This window comes from Carya illinoinensis, chromosome 15 (genome assembly GCF_018687715.1).
Source record: "Carya illinoinensis cultivar Pawnee chromosome 15, C.illinoinensisPawnee_v1, whole genome shotgun sequence".
Classification (NCBI taxonomy): Eukaryota; Viridiplantae; Streptophyta; class Magnoliopsida; order Fagales; family Juglandaceae; genus Carya; species Carya illinoinensis.
Genome location: NC_056766.1, coordinates 13,796,393 through 13,813,432, shown reverse-complemented (window position 1 = coordinate 13,813,432; position 17,040 = coordinate 13,796,393). Strand labels below are relative to the sequence as shown.

The window sequence follows — 17,040 nt, the reverse complement described above, 5'->3', positions numbered from 1 at the left end:
ATAAAAGCTTCCTGGGAGCTTGAGGAAGAGATACAAGTCAAGTACCCACACTTACTTGAGGGGTAAGTGTTGTTGTCTCATATCGTAGGTGAGTACGTTTTGGATACAAAATATTCTTATGATCCCTTGTTGACTACGTATGGGCCTTGATATTTGCAAATTTTGAAGACGGAATTTTTATAAAAGGGAGGGATGTGAAATCCAACCTACATGTAGGGAAAAAAAAAACAAAAAAAAAGGTGCAATGCACCTTTTTGACCCAATGGTTTTGTTTTTTCCCATCTCTCTCTCTCTCTCTCTCTCTCTCTCTCTCTCTCTCTCTCTCTCTCTCTCTCTCTCTGTGTTTTTCTTCACTATCTTACTCAGATTTTACCTTGTTTTTCAATGTCACCGAGCATCTCTACTCAGTGCCGCCTCGCTCGTGAATATGACCAACCACTACTTCAAGTTGGGTAAGGTGCCCACAAATTTTAGCCTCATAACCACTGTTTAATTTCCTTGACTCTTAGGTTGGGTGCCTACGAGAAGTTTGGCTTGTCTTTGCTTTGTATGTTGGAATTTGTAGTTGACTGATTTCATATTTCGTTGATATTTGGAGGGTGCATTGTTTGTAATATTGTGGCCAAAGGAGTACAAAAATAAAATTGTGATTTGATGTTCTAGTGCTGGGAATATGGCTGTAAATGGTGACGTGTGTCATGGCAAAAGTTAGAGGTTGGGCAAATCCATTGGTAGAGTATAACTTGACCCCACTCGATTATTTTCAAATTATAATTTGTATTTAAATAAATTGTACATGGGTATTTATGTCAATTTAAAATATAACTCGTTTTCTCAATTAAAGGGATAGAAACTTTAAAATATCTAATTCCTTTTAGATTGTTTTCACTCTACCCAATGACTTTTTGTGGTCCATTTTCCATCATGTTTTTGTTTGCCTGAAAACTTTCCCACTATCCAATAAGATTTCTTCCACATCTCTGTTGTTTGTTGATGTTAAAATTCCATGTAAATGCTGTCATCTTCCTCACCTACATTTGAGTGTTGGTTGAATTAGAATCAAAATTCTTGACTATAAATCTGGTTTGAGTTTTGAAAACTGGTTGCGAATTAAAGTTGTGATAAATGTCAGAATATAAATTAGATTTTGATTACATAAGAGTTTCTTACCAAATTCTAGGATTTAGCATAATAGGAGAGAACATATAGACACATAAAATGAATCCTATGGTATGTATTGAATATTTAACTTATTCATGTTCATTTTATATCTTTTATCCTTCTCTCGCTCTAAATCTTAGAATTTAATTAAAAAATCTAGAAAATATGAATTCAGTTACGCAAGTTATCAAGTCAAAATTGTTATTTGCTAAAATGTGAATATTATATACACCGCTAGAGGAGAAGCCCAGCCTATCGTATTGAAGCCCATTTACGGTACGGAAAACAAAATGTTGGCTGAAATGTTATAAAGCCCAGCTTGTCGCATAAAAGCCCATATGCAGTACCCATGTACGTAGAGTAAGTTTTGGGAGTCGTGTTTTGGTTTTTATATAGTGTTCAATGTATGCATTGTAGGACTTTTCGGCTGGGATCATTTGTCAGCTTTTCTACATTGCCCGACGTAAAATATATGATGATGGTGTCACTAAAAAGAGTTTTTATTTTTTATTTTTTATTTTATTTTATTTTATTTATAATGAAACTTCAATTCAATCAACAAATACGTGATTTTTCAAAGTTAATGAAAGGGACTCCCTTTCTTTAAGAAAGGCCTAACTTTGCTACAGCATCAGCTGCGTTGTTTCCTCCTCTGCTCATGTACTTTAAAGACCAACTTTGATGATAAGACATTACAATTTTGAAGTCGTCGACAACTTGACCCTGCCAAGAAGTATCAACAGGTATGTTGTTAATTCCACATGCATTAGACCAAGCTCATGACAAAGGATAACAGCTCGAAGCAGGGGACCAAAACTGTTTTGATAGCAGATTTGGAGCAGCTAATACAGCATGAACTTCACCCCTATGATCCCTTTCCAACCCATCCTTCCCCAGCAGCATCAACATTGACTTTAAAGTAGCCAACTTGAGGAGGCTTCCATGCTTGTCTATCTGGCATAATAGTAGCTCTATTTTGACCCTCAACACTCTGAACCTATTCCAAAGTAGAATCTGTACCAATCTATGTTGTCGAATGAAACAACAAAATCATTCATTCGCCTCCAAATACCATGAAACACAGCAGCCACTATGTTAAAATTAACTGTATCTAATCTTAGTGAGAGATCAGACCAAAGAGATGGAAAGTCACTATAATTTTGATGCCATTTCTTTAGAGGACTGTTTCGCTCACCCCATACATCCATAGTTGTAGGACACTGCCAAGAACATGTATAGTACATTTATCTTCATTGTAACAGACACGGACACAAAGGACTATCAACTATCCTTTGTGAAACAGCTTACTTGTAGTGGGAAAAATACCATTAAGAACTTTCCATATGATTTGCTTAACTTTATCAGTACAGTCTAGCTTCAAAACTTTCCTCATAATCTCATATAAAAGGAACGACAGAGGATTCCCCAAGATCTTGATTTTTCCAGCGAAAATCAGTAAAATATGTAGACTTCACTGTAAAAATGCCCTTGTCAGATAAACCCCATATAACTTTATCATCCAAACCCGTCGAACTTATAGGCAAACTGCAAATACAATTAGCCTCCTCACTTCTAAAGATTGAGTAAACAATAATAGTTTTCCAAGACTTGGTTTCCTCGTCAATTAATACATCAACAGTTGCATTTTAAAACTATTTTATAACTCTATATGAAATGGAAGGTAGTTTTGTAATATTAAAATTTATTTTTAATAGAGTGCCTGGATTTAATCAAGTGTAATGATATATGTACCTACAACTCTTTTACAACTATTTTACAACCTATTTTCAAACAACCAATGAAATCATTACAGTCCATTAAAAACATGCCAAAAAAAAAAAATGTGTGCTTAGATAAAATAACGTGCAACTTATGTTATTATCCACAAAGTTTTTATCAGGACTTAATTTGTATTATTCTTTCATTTTTATTCTTTCATGCCCGTTTTGTTACACAAATAAGATGAGATGAGATAAGATGTTTTAAATAGTAATAAATAAAATATTGTTATAATATATTTTTTTATATTAATTTTGTATTTAGATTTGAAAAAAGGTAAATTGTTTATTATATTTTGTATGAGGATTTGAAAAATTTGTAATGACGAGTTGAGATGAGATGAGATAAGACTTTTGGTATTGTGTAACCAATTCGGGCCTCATTCAATTTGTTTTATTGTATCTCACTTGATAGTCACATGTATAGCGTTTTATTCATGTACTATAAATAGCTACTGTACAGATGGACATTTAATTCAATTGGATTCTTTTCTTTCTTTCAGAAGACTCGTTTTTCATCTTTTGCTCTGCTAGGGTTTTTGATTCTTGAGCACCTCTTTTACGTTTCTTCACATTTTACATGGTATCAGAAGGTTGTTCTTCTTGTTGAATCACTGCCATGGCTCCATCTCATAAATTTGTCTATGAGGATACTACTTCTTTTTTCATCCCAGGAACAGTCCTAGTGTCCTTTTAGTCACTCAGCCTCTTTTAGGAGAAAACTGCCATGCGTGGTCTCGATCGATGTCCATGGCTCTCTCAGCAAAGAACAAGCTCTCTCAGCCTCTTTTAGGAGAAAACTTCTTCTAGTATCTTGTATATTGCAACTGCATATGAGATCTGGTCTGATCTTAAAGAATGATTTTTTTAGAAAAATGGACCTCACATTTTTCATTTGCAAAAATCAATTTCCTCTCTTACCTAGGGTTCTCTTTCGGTGAGTAATTATTTTACTCTTCTTAAGGGCCTTTGGGATGAACTTTCTAATTACAAGTCTATTACTGCATGTTCTTGCATGTGGTGTTGTACGAACATTGAACTCCTACGTTCAACAAGAACGTATTTTACAAATTTTGATGGGATGAATGAATCTTTGGCACCTGCTCATGCACAGATTTTACTTATGGAGCCTCTTCCTCCTCTGAATAAAGTTTTTTCTCTTGTTTTACAACAAGAACAACAACACATAATTTCTTCTATCTTTTTGCCTACTGTTGATTCTCATGTATTTTCTTCTCATGTTGATGGCACCATATCTGTTAAATCCTTTACTACGAAAGATAGACCAATATGTAAACATTGTGGAATTATTAGTTACATGATTGAAAAATGATAGTAAATCCTTGGTTCTTTCTACTTTTTCATTGATTGACGCTCAGTATCAGCAGCTTTTGTCCATGCTTACCTCTCTTAAATCCATTAATCTAGTTCCTTCTACTGTCAATATAGTTGTTTCGAATAATTTTTTTGGTATTATTTTTCCTTGTAATAATACTCATTCAATATTTTCTATTACTTAGTCTGCTGCATTTGATTCCAATTCCTGGATTCTTGATGCTAGGGCTATTGATCAAATGGTTCCTTCTATTGATTGTTTTACTTCTATTGCTCATTCTATTAATGCTTTTGTGAAGCTCCCTAATGGTTAATTTGTGTCTGTTACACATATTGGCTTTGTTTCCATTTCTAACATGATGTTCTATGTGTTTCAATCTTTCATTTCAAATTGATTTCTATTAGCAAGTTAACACATTCACTAACTTGTTCTTTTTTGTATTTCTTGGACATTTGTCTCGTACAAGACCTGATTCGTTGGAGGCTGATTAGAGCGGGTAGATTGCATGGAGGTCTTTATATATTGCAATAGTCAGAACTTTCTGATTCTACTTTTTCTTTACATACTGCTTGTTTACCTGAAACAATATATACATATGTTTGTTCCAATACCTCCAAACGCTCTAATTATGAGCTTTGGCATAATAGACATGGTCATCCTTCAAATTCTAGGATGCTATTTGTGAATAGTTTTGTTTCTAAATTGACTGCTCCATGCAATCTTTGCATGATTTGTCCTTGAGTTAAACAAAATAAATTGCCTTTTCCTAATAATGCTCATTCGTCTACTACTCCATTTGATCTAGTTCATTGTGATGTTTGGAGTCCATATTCTGTACCTATTGTCAAATGTCACAAATATGGCTTTATCTTTTTAAACATAAATCTAAAGTTTCACATTTTTTTAAGAGTTTTTTTTTTTAACAAAATTGTTAAAAAAACAATTTCATTTAAAAATAAAATCACTTTGCATTGATTAGGGCACATAATTTTCTTTTCTTTCTTGTTTGCATTCTAATGGCATAACTACATCAGCATAGTTGTGTTAAGACTCCTCAACAGAATTCTGTTGTAGAAAGAAAGCATCAACATATCCTTAATGTGGCTAGAACAAGAATGATTTAGTCTCATCTGCCTATTAATTTTTTGCGTGATACTGTTTTAACAACATCTTACCTCATTAATAGGCTTTCTACTCCTCTTTTAAACCAAAAATCTCATTTTGAGCTTTTGTTTAAAACTACTCCTTTTTATGATCATCTCAGAACCTTTGGTTGTCTTTGTTTTTCTTCCACTTTACAAAGATCTCAAACAAAATTTGATCCTAAGGATCGAACTTCTGTTTTTCTTCCTTATCCCTTTGAAATAAGAGGTTATAAACTTTATTTACAAACTAATCAATCCTTTATATCAAGAAATGTCGTTTTTCATTAACTTATTTTTCCTTTTGCATTTGCTTCTCAAAATAAAATTTAATTTTCCTCTTTTTTTCCTATTCAACATTTAACTCTAGATTCTTTAACTGTGCCTTCAACAACATTAATTTTCCCCTTCCCCATCTATCAATTTTCCTCTACATCCTCACCTTCCCCTTCAAGTTATTCATCTATTCAGTCTTCTTCCTGTCCATTTTCTATCACTGTACCTTTACCTTCTGACCTTCCTAAAAAATCTTCTAGTATCAGAAAGGTTACAGGTTATTTGCAAAACTTTCATTGCAACTCCTCTTCTACACACTCCACATTAGATCCCTCAACCATTTCTTCTGATCAAGTTTTTCTTCCGTTTTATCTTCTCCTCCTAAATATGATATCTTCAATTTTTTATCTTATGCTAATCTTTTTTTCTTTACACAAATCTTTTGTCATATCCATTTCTGTTGATACTAAACTTGAATTCTATTATCAAGTTGTCAAGTACTCTCATTAGAGAGATGCCATGTCAAGTGAGATTGTAGCCTTGGAAATTAATAAGACTTGGACTGTTACATCTTTATCTCCTGGTACGAAGCCCATTGGTTGTAAATGGGTTTATAAGATTAAATATCATGCTAATGGTTCCATTGAAAGATATAAGGTAAGGATAGTTGTCAAGGGTTATACCCAAACTAAAGGCTTGGATTATTCTAAAACATTTTCACTTGTTGCTAAAATTGCAACTGTTAGATCTCTTTTGGTCATTGTTGCTGTGAAAGGTTGGCATCTTACACAGCTTGATATTAAGTTGAATGCTTTTTTGCATGGGGATTTATTTGAAGAAATATAAATGGTTCTACCTCTTGATTTTCATGTTAAAGAGGGTCCCAAGTTTATAAGTTGAACAAATCACTCTATGGTTTGAAACATGCCTCACAGGAGTGGTTTTCTAAGTTTTCAACTTCTATACTCAACATGCTTTTTCAACAATCCAAAGCTAATTATTCTCTTTTTACTAAGACTGAGGGTTCATCTTTCATTGCCCTTCTTGTCTATGTTGATGATATTCTCATAGCTAGTAATGATATGAAATTTGTTGAGCTTTTAAAGTCCTTACTTAATGAGAAGTTTAAGCTCAAGGATCTTGGTTTGCTCAAATATTTCCTTGGTTTGGAAGTGGCACGGTCTCCTGTTGGTATTTCTTTATGTCAAAAAATATATTCTATGGAGATTCTTCAAGATGCTGGTTTCCTTGCTTCTAAACCTGTTGCCTTTCCTATGGAACAAAATACTAAATTGAGTGTGGGGAACTTGTTGCCTGATCGTACAGTTTATAGAAGACTTGTAGGTTGACTTCTTTACCTCACATTAACTCTGCTAGATTTGTGTTATTTTGTCAATAGACTTAGCTAATATATGGCTTAGTCTAAACAGCCCCATTTACAAGTAGCCTATAGAATTTTAAAATATGTCAAAGGCACTCCTGGTCATGGTCTTTGTTTTCAAGCTGCCAATACATTATCTCTCAAAGCTTTTGCTGATTCTGATTGGGCTTCTTGTCCTGACAGTAAGATATCTAAAAGTGGTTATTGCATTTTTTTTTTTTTTTAGATTCTTTGGTTTCCTAGAAGACCAAGAAACAGATCACTGTTTCTAGATTTTCTACAGAGGCTGAGTATAGATCAATGGCTTCTACCACTTGTGATATCATTTGGTTTCTCACTCTATTATTTGATTTTCATGTTTCACATACTCTAGTGCTCGACATTTTTGTGATAGTCAGGCTGCATTACACATTACTTCCAATCCAATCTTCCATGAAAGAACAAAGTATATTGAGCTAGATTATCACTTTATTCGAGAAAAAGTACAAGTTGGAGTTATCAAGACTTTTCACTTGGCTTCTGATCATCAACTTGTTGATGTGTTAACCAAACCTCTTGGTTATCACTAGTTTCATCACTTAGTTTCCAAGATGGGAGTACACTCCATATACTCACCATCTTGGAGGGGGTATCAGGACTTAATTGTATTATCCTTTCATTTTTATTCTTTCATTTCATTTGTTTTATTGTATCTCATGTAATAGTCATATGTATAGGGTTTTATTCATGTACTATAAATAGCTACTGTACAGATGAACATTTAATTCAATTGGATTCTTTTCTTTCTTCTTGTAAACTCTTCTTCCGTCTTTTGCTTTGCTAGGGTTTTTGATTCCCAAGTGCCTCTTTTACATTTCATTCTCGAAAGTAAAATAGTGATTTAGCTTTATATAGTCATTGATAATTTCAACTTGTAGCGCATGCATCCCCATGCGCATTTATAATTTTACTAAAGACCTTTCAAAGGTTTTTATAATAATGATAGTTTATGTAACACTTGGGTCGAGCACCCAACCGTTTTCTAAAATTTTTGGGTTTATACGAAAGAAAAGCCCACTTGAGATTAACGAGTTTTTTGGGATGGACCACAGGCCCAAATTTTATTTTATTTTTTTGTCAGATATCAAATATATATATATACATTTTTTTTATGAAATATTTTATTGGGCCGAGAAGATTAGTGGGACAAGTTAGATTATTTTTAGAGGTTTCTTGAAGCCCAAAATTTAAGGAAATAGCACCTGTCCAAAAAATGCAAGCTGTGTGAATCCTTTAGGCTTTAGTCTCCACACCATGCACACGTCTCCCATGCACGCATGTTTCTTTGTCTTTCTTTTCCTAGGGCTTCAACCATCTATATTTATATTTATAATCTTTTGCACAACCCCCTCAATTAGGGTTGCCGATCATGATCCTTAATTCCTTTGGTTCCTTTCTTTTCGGTCTCTCCCACGTGCGTACATTAAAGAACCAAGCACCAGTAGCATTCCTGTAGGCCATCTAGAGACTCCACGGCATTATCCCTGCATGCACTAATACCTCCACCATTGGAAACTATAGTCTGCACGTCCTCCACATTCAAGGAAGCCCAACCTAGATTCTTCAACCGAACGAAGCCAACTGTCCAACTCAACGCACGGCAACACACCCAACCGTAGAAAAACCAACCAACCCGTGCACACCAAACCTCTATTTTTGCCAGTTAAAAACAGAGCACTTATTGTGCTTTCAGCCCTTGCACGTCAGAAGCCTAGCTTCGTAGTCATCACCTTCACGTCGTCTCCAACTGCAGAGAAAGTACTCCCGAGCACTGCTCATCACCCGGTTGTTCTTCCTCTCAGTAAGCACACAGCCTCTTCTCCATCTCTTTTCTGCATGCCATGTTCTCTCTATTTCATCTCTCTCTATTCTCCTCTCTCTAGCAACTCCACCCACGCACAAAAGGGCCGCCGCTGCACCTACCTCTCGGTATGCCTTAGCCATATCACCCACTTCGTGTTTTCATAGTTTTCAAAATAGCACGTAGAGTTTTTTTTCAACAAATTTTGTTGCCCTCCCGTAAGGCTTATCTTGAATAATGAGTTTCTATGAAATTATAATTTTTCTCTCTTAGTTTTAAAAACCAAACATGGGGTTTTAAAGCTGGTTGTTGAATTTACTTTGGGTTTAATTATAACCGAACGGTATTTTCATGGGTTTCAATTTATTCTTTGAACTTGTTTTAAGTTTTCTTCATTTCATTGTGGGCGTTGTACGTTTTAAATTATAATATTGAATACTATTTGCTACAACTAGATTTTAGCAGTAATTAGTAACAGTATATTTTATTTTGAACACTTTATTTTTGACCTAGTACATTATTTATTTATTAAATGAAACTTTGTTGCTTACTTTAATAGATTTTTAATTAATGATATGTTTTAATATTAATTTCACATGCTGATTTTAGTAACAATAGTAAATGCATAGTCTTGCGTTAAACGATTTAATTTGATTCAGTCTTCTTTTTAATAAACTTAAAACGAGTTTAAATAATTTATTTGATAGATTTTACTAGTACATCAGTATTCTTTGAGTTCTGTTTTTAATCAAAATATTTTATTCGGGTATCTTTTCAGTATGAATTGGATTGAGTGGCTTTGATGGTTTAGGAAATGGTGGTATTTGTGAGGTCAAAAGAATTTAGGTTGTTAAGGAATTAAACGAGGTATTTCAAGCATAAATACGTGATAATTGTTCAATTGGAGGTTTATTCAAGTTACATGAATTTTATAGGTGACGATTGATTATTCGTTTGGCACTATTGTGAGGAATTTCTGGAAAACTAAGAAGTTCAAGTAAGCGGGGTTTCCTATACTAGACTTCGCAAAAAAAGAAAATGAAACGGGGTTGATTTTGAAAAATAGGCACGTTTATTTTTAAAAGAAATGTGAAAAATAATCTAAATTATTTGTTTTGGCATTATTTCATGAACTATGTATGAAAGAGAAAGTACTTTTGTCATGATTAGTGTAGACATGAGCTTATTTTTGCATATTGTTTATGAACTTTGTAAAAAGAGCAAAAATGAGATTCTTAAAGTTTTGTTGTGGTTAAGATCAAGATACTTTGATTTTGTTTTGTTGAATATATGAAATGATCTGAAGCTACTTAGCATTTTATTCTGATATAATGTGTAAGCTAAAAAATCTTTGGCATGACTTTTTTATTATGAATTTGCATCTATTTTCGCTCTGTTCAATTACGGCCCAACCATGTGTTATAATAGTGAATACAGCCATGCCACGAGTTATAATAGTGGATACGGCACAACCACGGGTAATAATAGTGGATACGACCCCATCTGAAAGTTGCAAAGGATCTTTATATCTTGGTCCATCTTGGGGCCCATCAGCACACCTTGGTGACAGAGTGATTATGTTCTGCTTAGTTATTCGTAGATGCACAACCCTACCACGGGGGTTATACATGGACTCTATTTTGATATGATGTTATGATGTAATGCTCTGCTATGATGATGATGATGATCATTTATACTATGCCAAAGGAATCTTTTTGAATAAGATTGTTTTTGAAGGTTTTGTTCTAATATTTTGATACATGTTTTGCACTCTAAAAACAAGTGTTTTGATTTTAGCATTCTGGAAGTAAATGTTTTGTTCTGCATTTTGAACTCTATAAATGCTCATGCTTATACCCTAGTATATGTTCTTTGCTTACTGAGTTATTGATAACTCACCCCTTATCTGCACAATATTTTTCAGATAATTTGATGCTTTAGCTAGGAGTCAAGAGTAGGAATTGTTAATAGATTTGATGATCATTGAGGAATAAGTGCCAGAGGGTACAAGTAGTTATTGGAGAGTTTTATTTAATAGATTTATCATTTATGTTATTTTGGTGTTTTGAGTAACGAATAGTTATGAGTGGTTGTGGAGATTTTAATTTATTTTGTTAAGGTATTACTTTAGTGTCTTGATGGAAGAACAAGTACACTTGGTTTGAATAAATGAATTTGCTATTATGGAGTCTTTGGATTATATATGGTTGTGTTATTGGAGATGATTTCATGTTAGAAGAGTTAACTCTCTGATCCTTGCGGGAACGAGGCGTTACAGTTTAAGGTTATCTAATACGCATAAGAAACGTCATACATTTTTTAATATGTTAATTAAGTTACTCCTAATCAAGTCATGCCATTTCATTAAAAAAATAATAATATTATTATAAAACTATCTTTCATTTCATGTATAGTTGTAAACTAGTTGTAAGATATTTGTAAGTTTATCATTTTCAAAATTATGACATAAAAAATTGTTGTAAAAGAGTTGTAGGTTTATATCATTATGCTTTCACATATATAGGTGAACTTATTGAACCATTTGCTAGACCAGAAAGTTGTATAGATAAGACAATATTAGTGGTTGTAAGCCGTCTAAATTGGCAACTACTAATTGGAAAAATCCCCCAACGTTAGGTGCATATAAAATTAGCAAGAACGAGAAAATAATTATTTGTGATGAAACTTGACTCATTTTGACAGAAAATAATCATTCTCATAAGAAATAGGGGACCAGAAATAAGCAATTTTATTGTAGATCTTAAGAATTCTAGGAGAACAAATCCAATTTGCATACCAAGCTACTCTAGTTTCGTATATGATAGGCACACATAGTTTAATGCAAAGAGCTAGTATCCGGTACTACTCTTTTCTAATTTCCTATAGGATGGAGGAATCATTTTAATACAAAGACCTTAACCCTAAAGATCTTTATGTAACCATTTTCAACTTCAAGACCAGTTTGAAAAAAATATCAAACTTGAAGGACATGTACAATAAATTTTCCAAAAAAGAAATTACTAAACATTGTTTATGAAATTGTGGTACAAGATTCCCTAATGTTCCTATGCATAAGATAGGTACGTACTTTTACAACAAACACACCAAAATAAAAATAAAAGCAAGAACAAAAAAGAAGAAGATAATTTAATATACGCATAATCCTTGAGCATGAAGATCATTAGGAAACTCCTTGGGAATATTGTAGCTATTTAACATATACTCCAATGGTCATGCATATGTTGAAGAAGGAAGGCGTGGAGTGAGATGGACTTCAAGCGAGGTGGCTTTCAAGGATGTAATTCCAACTTTTTCAGTCATGTCTACTGGTTCATATGCTGGTACTGTCGTAATCTCAAAGGCATGCAAAAAGTTAGCAAGTGTGAGTTGCATAACTTGTAGTGCAAATGAGATTCCTGGACAAACTCTCCTCCCGCTACCAAAGGGTATAAGCTCAAAATGTTGGCCCTTAAAGTCAACATCTTTGTGGGTTGTAAGGAATCTTTCTGGGCAGAATTTGGTAGGATCTGACCACACTTGTGGATCTCTATGAATCTTTGATAGATTAACGAGAAGACAGGTACCTGCTGGGATATGGTAACCAGCCAAAGTGCAGTCCTCAGAGGACTTGTGTGGCACAGAAAGTGGCGCAGCGGGATATAAACGCATTGTTTCCTTGATGACAGCTTGAATATAGACTAGGTTTTTCAAATATGATTCCATCACTAGCCTATCTCTACCAATCTGAAGGTCTAATTCTTGTTGGGCTTTCTTAAGAGTCTCTTGGTTATTAAGAAGTAGAGAGAGTGCCCATGTCATTGTCACTGTCGTTGTATCTGTACCCGCTAAGATGAGGGTCTGCAAAAGTCCCAGCATGTATGTATATGTTATTTATAATTTCACCAGATTAAACTAAAATAGAATTCAAAGAAACTATTCCCCTCAAAAGATAAAAAAAACAGCAATGTCTATAATAAATACTTGCAATTCCTCTCACTTATGCCTTTTGTTTTGTTTGTTTTCCTTCAAATTTTTTATGATTGCTCTCTTCAAGCCTAGGCTTATTTTGTGTTTAAAAACAAAAAAAAAAAAAAAAAAAAAATTAATATCAAAATGATTTCTTTTTTGTGGATGAGTATTAGTAATATTCGGTACAATCTTAGAGTATGCAAGCTCCGTACGCTCATTTGAAAAATCGTAGAGGCAAAAAAGTGAGCTTTTTCATGTTCGATATAGATTTATTCATTTTGCTTTCAAATGGAGTGTGAGACTTTTATATCCTAAAATTGTCAGAGAATTTCTCTTTGGTGGACCATTAGCATATATTTGGGCAAAGTTTAGGAACAAGACAGATGTTTCCAACACCCTTGTCCAAGCTGGCCAGGGAATCTACCATTTTCTTCTTGCAAACAAGAACCAACAAATTCCTTGAAAATTTGGGGGAGGCTACCCTTTGTAATTACCATAACAAGAGAGCTAGATTCTTTTTGAAGATGTGAAAAAATTCCCTAATTGTATGCTAAACTCTAGTAGATAATTAGAAGAAGAAAAAATAAATAAAGATACTCATGACCAGTCTACTTCACAAATCAAGGATGATCTTTATATTCAATTAATATAAAGCAAAGCAATCTTAGTACCCTATAGACGCTTTAATCGAGTTATCAAAAGCATACCAGACAAGTAGCCTTGGTGATTGCATCAGCTTCATAACTAGAAATTTCTTCACTGTCAATGACAATAGACAACATCACATCCATAAAGTCTTGATGTTCCTTCTTTACCTCCCCAGAAATTCTTCTTTGCTTGTGTTCTTCTAGCCATCCTTCAAGCTCATGATCTAATTTTTTTGCGGTTTTCTTCATTGCCTTCTCGTACCCACCCAAGTCCAACCATCTTAGATATGGAAGCACATCTGACACTACAAATGTCCCACTCAACACAAAGAGATCTCTCATCGCCTTTCGACATTGATCATTTCCTTTATTCTCATCCTTGGTTGCAGACCAAGAAAATCGCTTCTTTATAACCATCATAAACACAACATTTTGGGTTACATAGCCGAACCATCTTTTCATCTCCACTAATGTGTTGTTGTTCTGGGCCAACAACATATAGATCTCTTTTATGGCCGTGTTTATCTCTGACTCTCGAATGTGTTTGAACATCTCGATACGGTGATTTGAGAGGATCTCTAGAGTGACTATTCTTCGAACATGGCGCCAATAGGAACCATATGGGGAGAAACCAAGCAAGGCATAGTTGTAACGCTGCCAAAGATTTTGGGCGATTGGCAAAGATTTTATCATTGGTAGTGAAACACTCTTTAGCTATCTTTGAGCTGCTTACTACAATAGCTCTATGCATGCCCAAGTTGATACTGAAGACTGGTCCGTTCTTGTCGGCCATGTCACCTAGAGTTTTATGGGCTGGTTGCATCCCTCCTAATAGGTGGAGGTGGCCGATTAGAGGCCATGCACCACCTGCTTTTGGTGGAAGTATCTTTTGAAGGGCAGTTTTTTGGGTTCTCCTCCATAACCAAACTAGAAATAAGAAAAAGAGAAATAGGGCAAGTATGCTAGCCATTAAACCAATGAAAGCTAGGAAGATCCCAAAGAGTATAGTTGTTCTAGTTGTCGATCAATGGGGTTTAGTTCCAGCGCTGTTCTTAACAAATTCGGCAAGGCACCAAGCTTCTTGATGGCAAGTCTACACTGATGAGTCTATAAATTTGGACTCATATGACAATTATTGATACAAATATTTGAGATCATAACAAAACACATCTTTCGAAATATACCCTATGCCCCATCAAAAACTAAAAAAAATTGACTATTTTTGCTATTCTGGACATTTTGGGTTACGTACACGATTAATCGTTATCCAAAATTGATCATAAGACAAATCGTTATTTAATAATTTATAATGCGCGAATAACGAGGAGCATTGTATTTTTCTGTACTAATTTAATAATTTGTATAGTGGAGACTTGAAATAAATCGTACAAATTAAGAGTCACTTGCTCGATCAGTCCACTTCACATACACGTACAGTCTCTAGTGAATTATTGGGCATGTGAACCTTTTTCTTTTATTATGATCTATAAGCTGCTAGCTATATTAAAAGTCTTTATTAGTACTCATGGAATATAGTCGAGTTTCATTTTCACCCTAGAGAAGTCTCTTCCGCCCTTTATCTCAATTGTGGGCAACTTTGTCTTGGCGAGACTAATGAATGGCCTTGTGGAGTTAGCTAATTATCTTTCGCACTTGGGACTATTCAATTTGAATACAATTTTAGTTTCACCTAAAATCTCATTCCTTAATTACAACGAGGCTTAAGTAAGAATATATGGTAGACAAGTATTTGAATAATTGCTAGAATAAAATCATGTCAAATCAAGTACTTTCAACTTTCCCCACTGTGATGCTAAATATTCATAACTGATATTATAAGTTGGCCTAATTGATGATAAACAAATATATATTAGAGTCAATTTGAAAAATATAAATAAATATCTAACGTTCGAATGTTGAAGTGCTAACGTTCGAACATTGGTGCAAAACATTTTCACATTTGCACGTAAGTAGACCAAACATTTGAACCTGCATGTGAAAAAAAAATTTGACACGTTCGAACGAAAAAAAAAATTTAACCAATTTTTAGTGACGGTTTTCACAAACTGTCTCAGAAAATACATTTTAGTGACGGTTTAGAGACTATCATAATTTATAAACTGTCACTAAAATACATTTTTGTTATAGTGAGTAGGCCAAATTCTTTATGTCCCATTTCGATGCACGACATGGACCACGTTACGAAATACCCTATGCCCCATCAAAATAAATACAAAATTGACTATTTTGGGTATTCTGGACATATTGGGTTGCGTACACGATGAATATTTATCGAAAATTGGTCATAAGATCAAAAAATCATAATTTAATAATTTATAACGCGCGATTAACGTGGAGCATTGTATGTGGCTATACTATATATAGTCGACATTTGAAATAAATAGTATAAATTAAGAGTCACTTGCGTATCAGTCACGTACAGTCTCTTGTGAATTATTATTGGGCATGTTGATCCTTTTTCTTTTATTATGATCTACAAGCTGCTAGCTATATATATTAAAAATCTTTATTAGTACTCATGGAGTTTCATTTTCACCCTAGAGAAGTCTCTTTCGCCCTTTATCTCAATTGTGGGCAACTTCGTCTTGTTGAGACTCACTACAACAGAAAGCCTTTTTCCCGACGCTTTTAAATCGCTGGCAAATCCTCAGAAATTGCCGCTATATCTCTATACCAGCGATTACATAATCGTCGCATAATCGCCAGTACTATTCAGCCATTTCTTCTATACAGCAGCGAACATAAAAAATCGCCGTCTAATAAATGATCTATTCCGGCGAATTTATAATCGCCGCAATTTAATTTCAAAAACCTAAATCTATATACCGGCGATTTACAAATTGCTGGAAATTAAATAAACGGCGATTTAGTTATCGCTGGTAAATAAATCATATAACCGGAATGTATTCAGCGGCGTTTGAGAAATTGCCAGAAATTTAATTGCCGGCATTTTAGGAATCGCCGGAAATTAAATAAACGGCGTTTGTGAAATCGCCGCTAAATAATTAACCGGCGTTTCATAAATCGCTGGTAATTTAATCTCCGGCGTTTTAAAAATTGCTGGCAATTTATTAGCCGGCGTTTTATAAATTGCCGAAAATCTATTACCCGGCGTTTCATAAAATGCTGCAAATTTATAAGCCGGCGTTTTAGGAATCGCTAGAAAGTTATTTAGCGGCGATTTCGGAAACGCCAGATAACCAATTTAAATGACGGAAAGATATATTCCAGCGTTTACGGAATTGGCGGGTAATAAAGTTCCAGCGATTTCTAAAACGCCAGGATATATTTTACACTTTAAAAATCATATACCGGCGTTTATAAAATCTCCGCTAATTTAATATGTGGCGATTTAGTAAATGCCGGTATATAAACAACGCCGTTAAATAATTTTCCAGCGTTTATATAATCGCCGTCATTTTGATTAGCAGCGATTAATAAATCGCCGGTAAATAACTTAACGCCATTCGATTATATTCCAGCGATTTG

At 34.2% G+C, this 17,040-nt stretch overlaps 1 pseudogene; it reads right to left on the bottom strand.

Annotated features, from left to right (window-relative positions):
- Positions 1 to 11,894: 11,894 nt before the first annotated feature.
- LOC122295864 lies at positions 11,895 to 14,612 on the bottom strand (annotated as a pseudogene).
- Positions 14,613 to 17,040: the final 2,428 nt, after the last annotated feature.